Below are 10410 nucleotides of genomic sequence, written 5' to 3' on the forward strand. Positions count from 1 at the left end.
TTGGGGCTGTTTTTCTGTTAAGGGGACAGGACGATTGATCCGTGTTAAGGAAAGAATGAATGGGGCCATGTATCGTGAGATTTTGAGCCAAAACCTCCTTCCATCAGTGAGAGCTTTGAATGGTTGACCAAATACTTATTTTCAATCATCCTTTACACATAAATTCTCGCCCGGGCAATGAAGAAGTGGCTCCAGAAGAAGCTTTTGAAAGTCCTGGAGTGGCCTAGCCAGTCTCCAGACCTCAACCCCTTAGAAAATCTGTGGAGGGAGTTGAAAGTCCGTGTTGCTCGGCGACAGCCCCAAAACATCACAGGAGTATTGGACCAAAATATCAGCTACTGTGTGTGCAAACCTGGTAAAGACCTATAGTAATCCTTTGACCTCTGTTATTGCCAACCAAGGTTATATTACAAAGTATTGAGTTGAATTTTTGTTATTTTCCACCATAAATTACAAATAAATTCTTTAAAATTCCTACAATGTGAATTTCTGGATTTTTTTTTTCACATTCTCTCTCTCACAGTTGAAGTGTACCTATGATGAAAATTACAGACCTCTGTCATCATTTTAAGTGGGAGAACTTGCACAATCGGTGGCTGACTAAATACTTTTTTGCCCCACTGTAGATACTTGTTCTTATGCTATCTGAACTCACCATGTTCTCTGCTGTCTGTACATATCCTACTAAGTAAGACCTACACTGTTTCAATGTCTATTTCTCTGTTGATGCAATTGTTGATGACTGAAGTACTGATATCAATCAAACCCTCCACATCCCACCCCCCGGATTGTAAATAATGTAAATAATTCCATGTATATACTTGTGTGATGACTGTATTATGCTGATAGTATATACAGTATTTGTACCATGAATTGATTCACGTGGACCCCGACTTAAACAAGTTGAAAAACTTATTGGGGTGTTACCATTTAGTGGTCAATTGTATGGAATATGTACTGTACTGTGCAATCTACTAATAAAAGTTTCAATCAATCAATCAATCAATCAAATTGTGTTCCAGTTTCTTCTGACACTCCTCCATGGAGATGAAGAAAGATGTTGGATCAAAACAGCCAAAAGATGAGTGGAGTGAGAATATGCAAAAATAGCTGATAAAGGCGAGACGGAGCCTGGCCCAACGTGGTTTATTCTGACAGTGGCATACGTACTTTTGGAATTGGTCTTTCTGCTGACACACAAGTCAGGAGTATTTTTAACACTCAAGAGATCTGAGACCAAATCTTTTTTAAGACCGTGTTTTTGAATTGTCATCTCTGCTACTTCATTTAGCCTAAAATGACACATGTTCATGCCAGAAAGAAACGTTGTCTTTAAACTCATTGTTGGGACGTCAGTTTGGACGACCCATTTCCCATTGGAAGCATGCAGCAAAACTTCTCAACTGTTGCCGTTTCCTGCAAGGGCGCCTTGCTACTCTCGTTTAATGACGTGCAAGTAAAGTGAAAGAGTGTCTTTGTGTTATTTTACTCTAAAATACGTAAAGAAATAAACAAACAGTGGAGGTGTCACAGAATGTGTTGAATTCAACTTTTCGGACTATAAGGTGCACTTAAAATCCTTTCATTTCCTCAAAAATCGACAGGGCTCCTAAAAACCCGGTGCGCCTAATGTATTGAGTGATTCTGGTTGTGCTTACCGACCTCGACGCAATTTTATTTGGTACATGGCGTAATGATAAGTGTGACCAGTAGATGGCGGTCACTCATAAGAGATACTTGTGGACTGCAATATGACGCCAGTAAACAACACCAAAACTTTAAATGTTCCATTTGTGTCATTTTGCGGTCCTTACACACACCATAGTAATACTTGTATCTCTAACTATTTAGACGTACACTATGTGTGTTTACATATATCATGTACATCTAAATGTGTTAACATATCTTGTAAACACACATATAGTGTACATCTAAATGTGTATAGATCATCTTAAGACACACATTGTATATCTAAATGTGTATATATCATGTAAACACACATACTGTACATCTAAATGTGTATATATCATTTAAACACACTTACTGTACATCTAAATGTGTATATATCATTTAAACACACATACTGTACATCTAAATGTGTATGTATCATGTACATCTAAACGTGTATACATCATGTAAACACACAGTGTACATCTAAATGTGTATATATCATGTAAACACACACACTGTACATCTGAACGTGTATATATCATGTGAACACACATATACTGTACATCTAAACGTGTATATATCATGTAAACACACAGTGTACATCTAAATGTGTATATATCATGTAAACACACACACTGTACATCTAAATGTGTATATATCATGTGAACACACATATACTGTACTTCTAAATCTGTATATATCATGTAAACACACATAATGTACATCTAAATGTGCAGTAAACTTTAAATGTTCCTTGTGTGCCATTTTGCGGTCCTTACACACACCATAGTAATACTTGTATCTCTGACTATTTAGATGTACACTCTGTGTGTTTACATGATATATACACATTTAGATGTACAGTATGTGTGTTTACATGATATATACACATTTAGATGTACAGTATGTGTGTTTACATGATATATACACATTTAGATGTAGAGTATGTGTGTTTACATTATATATACACATTTAGATGTACAGTATGTGTGTTTACTTTATACATACACATTTAGATGTACAGTATTTGTATATATATCCTGTAACCACACATACTGACTGTACATCTAAATGTGTATATATCATGTAAACACACATACTGTACATGTACATGTGTATACATCATGTATAAACACAGTGTACATCTAAATGTGTATATATCATGTAAACACACACACTGCACATTAAAATGTACATCTTAATGTGTATATATCATGTAAACACACATACTGTACATGTAAATGTGTATACATCATGTACAAACACAGTGTCCATCTAAATGTGTATATATCATGTAAACACACACACTGCACATTAAAATGTACAGTATGTGTGTTTACATGATATATACACATTTAGATGGACACTGTGTTTGTACATGATGTATACACATTTACATGTACAGTATGTGTGTTTACATGATATATACACATTTAGATGTACAGTGTGTGTTAACATGATAAAATGTACAGTATGTGTGTTTACATGATATATACACATTTAGATGTACAGTATGTGTGTTTACATGATATATACACATTTAGATGTACAGTGTGTGTTACCATGATAAAATGTACAGTATGTGTGTTTACATGATATATACACATTTAGATGTACACAGTGTTTTTACATGATGTATACACATTTACATGTACAGTATGTGTGTTTACATGATATATACACATTTAGATGTACGGTATTTGTGTTTACATGATATATGCACATTGAAATGTACAGTATGTGTGTTTACATGATATATACACATTTAGATGTACACGATGTGTGTTTACATGATATATACACATTTAGATGTACAGTATGTGTGCTTACATGATATATACACATTTAGATGTACAGTATGTGTGTTTACATGATATATACACATTTAGATTTATACTATGTGTGTTTACATGACATATACACATTTAGATGTACAGTATGTGTTTACATGATATATACACATTTAGATGTACATGATACATACACATTTAGATGTACAGAATGTGTTTTTACTTTATTTATACACATTTAGATGTACAGTATTTGTGTTTACAAGATATATGCCCATTGAAATGTACAGTATGTGTGTTTACATGATATATACACATTTAGATGTACACTGTGTTTTTACATGATATAAACACATTTAGATGTACAGCATGTGTGTTTACATGATATATACACATTTAGATGTACAGTATGTGTGTACATGATATATACACATTTAGATGTACATGATACATACACATTTAGATGTAAAGAATGTGTTTTTACTTTATACATACACATTTAGATGTACGGTATTTGTGTTTACATGATATATGCACATTAAAATGTACAGTATGTGTGTTTACATGATATATACACATTTAGATGTACACTGTGTTTTTACATGATGTATACACATTTAGATGTATAGTATGTGTGTTTACATGATATATACACATTTAGATGTACAGTATGTGTGCTTACATGATATATACACATTTAGATGTACACTATGTGTGTTTACATGACATATACACATTTAGATGTTCAGTATGTGTGTTTACATTACATATACACATTTAGATGTACAGTATGTGTGTTTACATTATATATACACATTTAGATGTACACTGTGTTTTTACATGATGTATACACATTTAGATGTACAGTATGTGTGTTTACATGATATATACACATTTAGATGTACACTGTGTTTTTACATGATGTATACACATTTAGATGTACAGTATGTGTGTTTACATGATATATACACATTTAGATGTACAGTATGTGTGCTTACATGATATATACACATTTAGATGTACAGTATGTGTGTTTACATGAAATATACACATTTAGATGTACACTATGTGTGTTTACATGACATATACACATTTAGATGTTCAGTATGTGTGTTTACATTATATATACACATTTAGATGTACAGTATGTGTGTTTACATTATATATACACATGTATACATCAGCACCGTAACACAACATAAACACAACAGAACAAATACCCAGAACCCCTTGCAGCACTAACTCTTCTGTGATGCTACAATATACACTTCCCTGCTTAGGCTGCTGCCCCCACAACCCGACCTCGGATAAGCGGAAGAAAATGGATGGATGGATGGATGGATTAAAGGCCCCCTTTAAGAGCCATGAGGGTTTAACAGGGTGCATGAATGTGTTTGTGCATCTTCCCTGGGGACACACAGTGTGAGATGAAAGAGTCTTTAAAGTATACGACGCATGTAGTGACTACTATACAGTACTGCAGCCAGCACTAAGATAACATGTCCCAGTAGACTCATCTCATTAGCCTGTTATTCTTCCAGCCAAAAGCACATTTCCCCCAACATCTTACAGCCACCCTGTGATGTGCTCCTATCAGCGGGAAGGCAGGGAAGCGGGAGTGGAGGACGAGCGAGGCCATTAAAGACCACATGCTGGGCGTGGGGATGCAGACGCATCATACTAACGAGAGCACACCTAACCTACATCATTCTTATGTCTTTTTAACAACTGGTGGATTGCAGGGGAACCTGAAAATGCTTGGTAAAAAAAAAAAAAGTACTTATTTTTTCCGCATTTTAATGAGATGTTGAACATAACACCAGAAATGTAACTTACCTTGTAGCATTAGCGTAGCTGTGAAAGTGCTACACGAGTCTTCATCATGCCTCAAAGGGAGCTGTGTCTAAGTGGTTCCAACCATCCATCTTCTTCCGCTTATCCAAGGTCGGGTCGCGGGGGCAGCAGCATAAGCAGGGAAACCCAGACTTCTATGCTACTATATATATATATATATATATATATATATATATATATATATATATATATATATATATATATATATATATATATACATATATGTATATATTGCATTCTATTTTAGTTAATTTATTGAGATTACAACCCCCTGGTGCTGTTTTGTACTGTTTTTGTTCTTATTTTGATTATTATTATTTCTCAATTGTTTGTAAATATTGCAATTTATAAACAAAGGTTTATATAAAAAAATAATAATAATCTCAAACTAACTAAATTATATTCATAAATGTAAGTTTCTCAACACCCGAGCTGTTTTTCTTGTGCCTTTAAAAAAGAATTAGAAATTGAATTTAAAAAGCTGGCTACCTCGTACTAATGTACGACAACAATGATGCTGTGTCCCAACTTTTTAATTGTTTACTGAACTTGTCTAAGCCTATGGCTTTGCACGTTCTCTTATATATAAATATTACTGCGATGAGGTGGTGACTTGTCCAGGGAATAAGCGGTATAAAATGGATGGATATATATATATATATATATATATATATATATATATATATATATATATATATATATATATGATGAGCCCTGCGATGAGATGGCAACTTGTCCAGTGTGTACACGGCCTTCCGCCCGATTGTAGCTGCGATAGGCGCCAGCGCCCCCCGTGACCCAAAAAGGAATAAATGGTAGTAAATGGATGGTGGGATGGATGGATACTGCGATGAGGTGGCGACTTGTCCAGGGTGTACCCCGCCTTCCGGCCGTTTTTGTAACTGACATAGGCACCAGCGCACCCCGCGACCCCAAAAAGGGAACAAGCGGTAGAAAATGGATGGATGGATATATATATATATATATACATATATATATATATATATATATATATATATATATATATATATATATGTGTGTGTGTGTGTGTGTATGTATATCTGTGTATATATGTTTATATATATATATATATATGTATGTATGTATATATATATATATATCTCAATTGTTTGTAAATGTTGCAATTTATAAATCAAGATTTTAAAAAAAATTAATAATAATAAGAAATAAAAAAAATAAAAAAAGACATCAAACGGAACTGAGCTGTTGAATAAATGGACATATAGAACATTGGAAAGATGTATTTCAATCAAAGGTGTTTATGGAACAATCTTGACAGTATCTTAATATAAATATTCTACTGCATTTCAAAAAAACAAAAAACCGTGATAATGGAAAGATATGATTTAGAGTATTTTTTTTTGTTTCCATGTTTAATTATTTTGTTGTTTGTTATGAAATGTGTATGTTATGGATACATACAAATACCTAAATGGTCTTCTGAGTTGAATAACAACTGTCATAAATGTGTGAATATGGGGCAGATGTTATAAGTAATAATAATGATGATTTTTATTTCTGCTCTTTTTCATTTGTTTTTAATGATTTATTTTAATGTTATGTTGACTTTGTTTTTTACCTTGAACGAATGAAATTAAATTACATAAATTATTGCAGCGTTTAAAACGGTGCGGCTAATTTATGGATTTTTCTCCGATAACAGCCATTACAAAAAAATGTTTTAAAAAAAATACACCGAGAAAGGTTTTTATTGTTTGTGCAATGTCGCCATCTTATGGAAAAAGTTGACTCACTGCAGGCATTCCATCATTTTTCAGTTTTGTTTTTCCAGCCTGTGTGCTTTTTTACAACTGAATATGCTTAAAGAAAAAGCGCTCAAAAAACTTTTTTTTTTTTTTTTTTTTGCATTTTAATGAGATGTTGCCCATAACCAGTGGAGTGCCATCAGAGCCAGCGAGGCCTTCTCTGCTGGCCTAACATAACCAGAAATCATCATCATAGTTAAAGATAAAAGCATTTTTTTTTAATTTCCCTAAATATGTAAAACTATTCCTATTCTCTTCATGTCATATTATGCTACTTCCAGTGCTGTTTTTAGGTAGGAGTTTTTATCCAATCAAAATTCAGCCAACTTATGTTGCTCTGCTGTCCCAAATGTACCACAGGCCTTCAGAATCTGAAGTTCAGATTCAACAATGTCTGTGCACTGTAAGTGAATGGACACATACAGTTGATAGACAATTCCATAAGCCAATCAGATCACGCATCGTTGTCAGTAAGGCCTTCTAGATGGCCTAAGGCAGATATGTAATGATGTTATCATAGACATGTTATAAGTCATGGGTGTCAAACTCTGGCCCGCGGGCCAAATGTGGCCCGCTGTGTAATTTTATTTGGCCCTTGAGGCAATATCAAATTAACATTAGAGCTGGCCCGCCGCTACTATACAGCAGCAGTGCTGCTGTAACACCACATTCACCGCTAATACTCATACTTCCCAACCCTCCCGATTTTCCCGGGAGACTCCCAAAGTTCAGTGCCCCTCCCGAAAATTTCCCAGGGCAACCATTCTCCCGAACTTCTTCCGATTTCCACACGGACAATAATGTTGGGGGCGTGCCTTAAAGGCACTGCCTTTGGCATCCTCTACAACCTGTCGTCACGCCCACTTTTCCTCCATACAAACAGCGTGCCGGCCAGGCCACATACTATAAGCGGTACTTAAACACACATAAGTGAATGCATCGCATACTTGGTCAACAGCCATACAGGTCACACTGAGGGTGGTCGTATAAACAACTTTAACACTGTTACAAATATGCGCCACACTGGCAACCCACACCAAACAAGAATGACAAACACATTTCGGGAGAACAACCGCACCGTAACACAACATAAACACAACAGAACATATACCCAGAACCCCTTGCAGCACTAACTCTTCCGGGATGCTACAATATACACCCCCTGCTAGCACTAAACCCCACACCCCTACCCCACCCACCCCATTATTTTATTTTCAAATTTAGTAGCCTGTGTAAAACTTAATGTTGATATTTACCTCAGAAGATTGCAATTAGAAAAGAGACATTCATTTTTTTAATTTTTATTTTATTTCACATACCATTGATGTTTTTTTGTTTGTTTTTTGAAAGTTGATTTTGAACTATTAAGTTATATAAGCATTGCTTGTTCCATATTCAGTGTTAAAGCAAATAAGTCTAGCAAACTGTGCAATAATTAACATTTTATTCATGCACTTTCTCTTGCTACTTCAAGGCTTGCATGTTTGATTCATTCATTATTGTTATTTTATTTTCATATGTATTATTCGCCTGTGGAAAAAGTATATTTTGATATATACCTCAGAAGGCTGCACATGGAAAAAACGTATTTAAGTTTTATTTAAATTGTATTTGATATGCCATTGATATTTTAAAATTATTATTATTATTATTATTATTATTTGAAACTTGATTTTGCATGTCACTATAAAGTAATATAAATCTTGCTTGTTCAATATTCAATGCAGAACTTGTTTGGGTCCCTATTGAAAGGTTGATTTGTTCAACCCTGGCCCGCGGCTTTGTTCAGTTTAAAATTTTGGCCCACTCTGTATTTGAGTTTAACACCCCTGTTATAAGTAGACGCAGCATTGGCTGCTGTGACGCGAGAAATTGGGCCGCCATCTTGAAGTGGTGATGAGGAGCCGGCGAGTAGCCTAAACTGACAGTTGACAGCTAGAAAACAAAGATGGTGTTCAGCGTTTTCCTGCTCTACACGAGCGGACTGTTGAAAAAAGGAATCGGGGATTACTTTTCACAAATAAGATTTAACATTGACGTACTATAGGTTGTATTTTGTAAAAAGTGCAAAAGTGCAAACCTGTGGTGGCATCATGCCTTCAGGGGGCATATTGTATATCAGGGGGCTGTGGAGCCGCATGCGGCTCTTTAGCGTCGCCCTAGTGGCTCTCTGGAGCTTTTTCAAAAATATATGAAAAATGGAAATGATGAGGGGAAAAAACATATATGGTTTCTGTAGGGGGACAAACATGACACAAACTTCCCTAATTGCTATAAAGCACTCTGTTTATATTAAACATGCTTCACTGATTCGAGTATTTGGCGAGCGCCGTTTTGTTTTACTAAATTTTGGCGGCCCTTGAACTCACCCTACAACCTTTTTGAAACCAAGCGCTAGTTTGGAGTCTAGATTTGAGGGTTCTGGAGGTGCTGGGGTACCAGGAGGTGCAAGCGTAATGGAAATAGGGTTGAATGACAGTTCCCGCTAGAATCTTCAAGGTGCTTTTGTTGACCAGAGAGGAGATTCTGTCGAGGAATCTCGTTCTTTGGTTGACCTTTTTGATGACCTTGGTTACCATTTTATCACAGAAAAGATGAGCCTCTAGAATGGAACCTAGGTAGGTGATCTCATCTTTCCTGGTGATAACAATGTCACCCACTGTTATAGTGAGGTCACTGACTTTCTTAAGGTTGATGTGGGACCCCAATAAGATGGATACCGTTTTACCTAAGTGTAAGGATAGCTTGTTGTCAGCGAGCCAGGTGCAAATTCTACTGAGTTCAGCACTGAAGATTTTTTCCACGTGTGACTTGTCCTTGCCAGATACCAGCAGAGTCATCCGCAAACAGGAACAATTCACAGTCACATGCTGATGACATGTCGTTGACGTATATTAGGAATAGTAAAGGTCTTAGTATACTGTCTTGGGGGACTCAAGGTGACTGAAAGGCCTACTGAAAGCCACTACTACCGACCATGCAGTCTGATAGTTTATACATCAATGATGAAATCTTAACATTGCAACACATGCCAAAACGGCCTTTTTTAAATTTCCCGCAAAATATCCTGTTGAAAACGTCGGTATGATGACGTGTGCGCGTGACGTCTCGGATTGTAGCGGACATTTTCTCCCAGCCCGATCCCAGCTATAAATCGTCTGCTTTAATCGCATAAGTAAACAGTGTTCTGGACATCTGTTGCTGAATCATTTGCAATTTGTTCAATTAATAATGGAGATGTCAAAGAAGAAAGATGTAGGTGGGAAGCAGTGTATTACGGCTGCCTTTAGCAACACAAGCACAGCCGG

Source organism: Nerophis ophidion, linkage group LG05, assembly GCF_033978795.1.
Source record: "Nerophis ophidion isolate RoL-2023_Sa linkage group LG05, RoL_Noph_v1.0, whole genome shotgun sequence".
In the NCBI taxonomy this organism is placed as follows: Eukaryota; Metazoa; Chordata; class Actinopteri; order Syngnathiformes; family Syngnathidae; genus Nerophis; species Nerophis ophidion.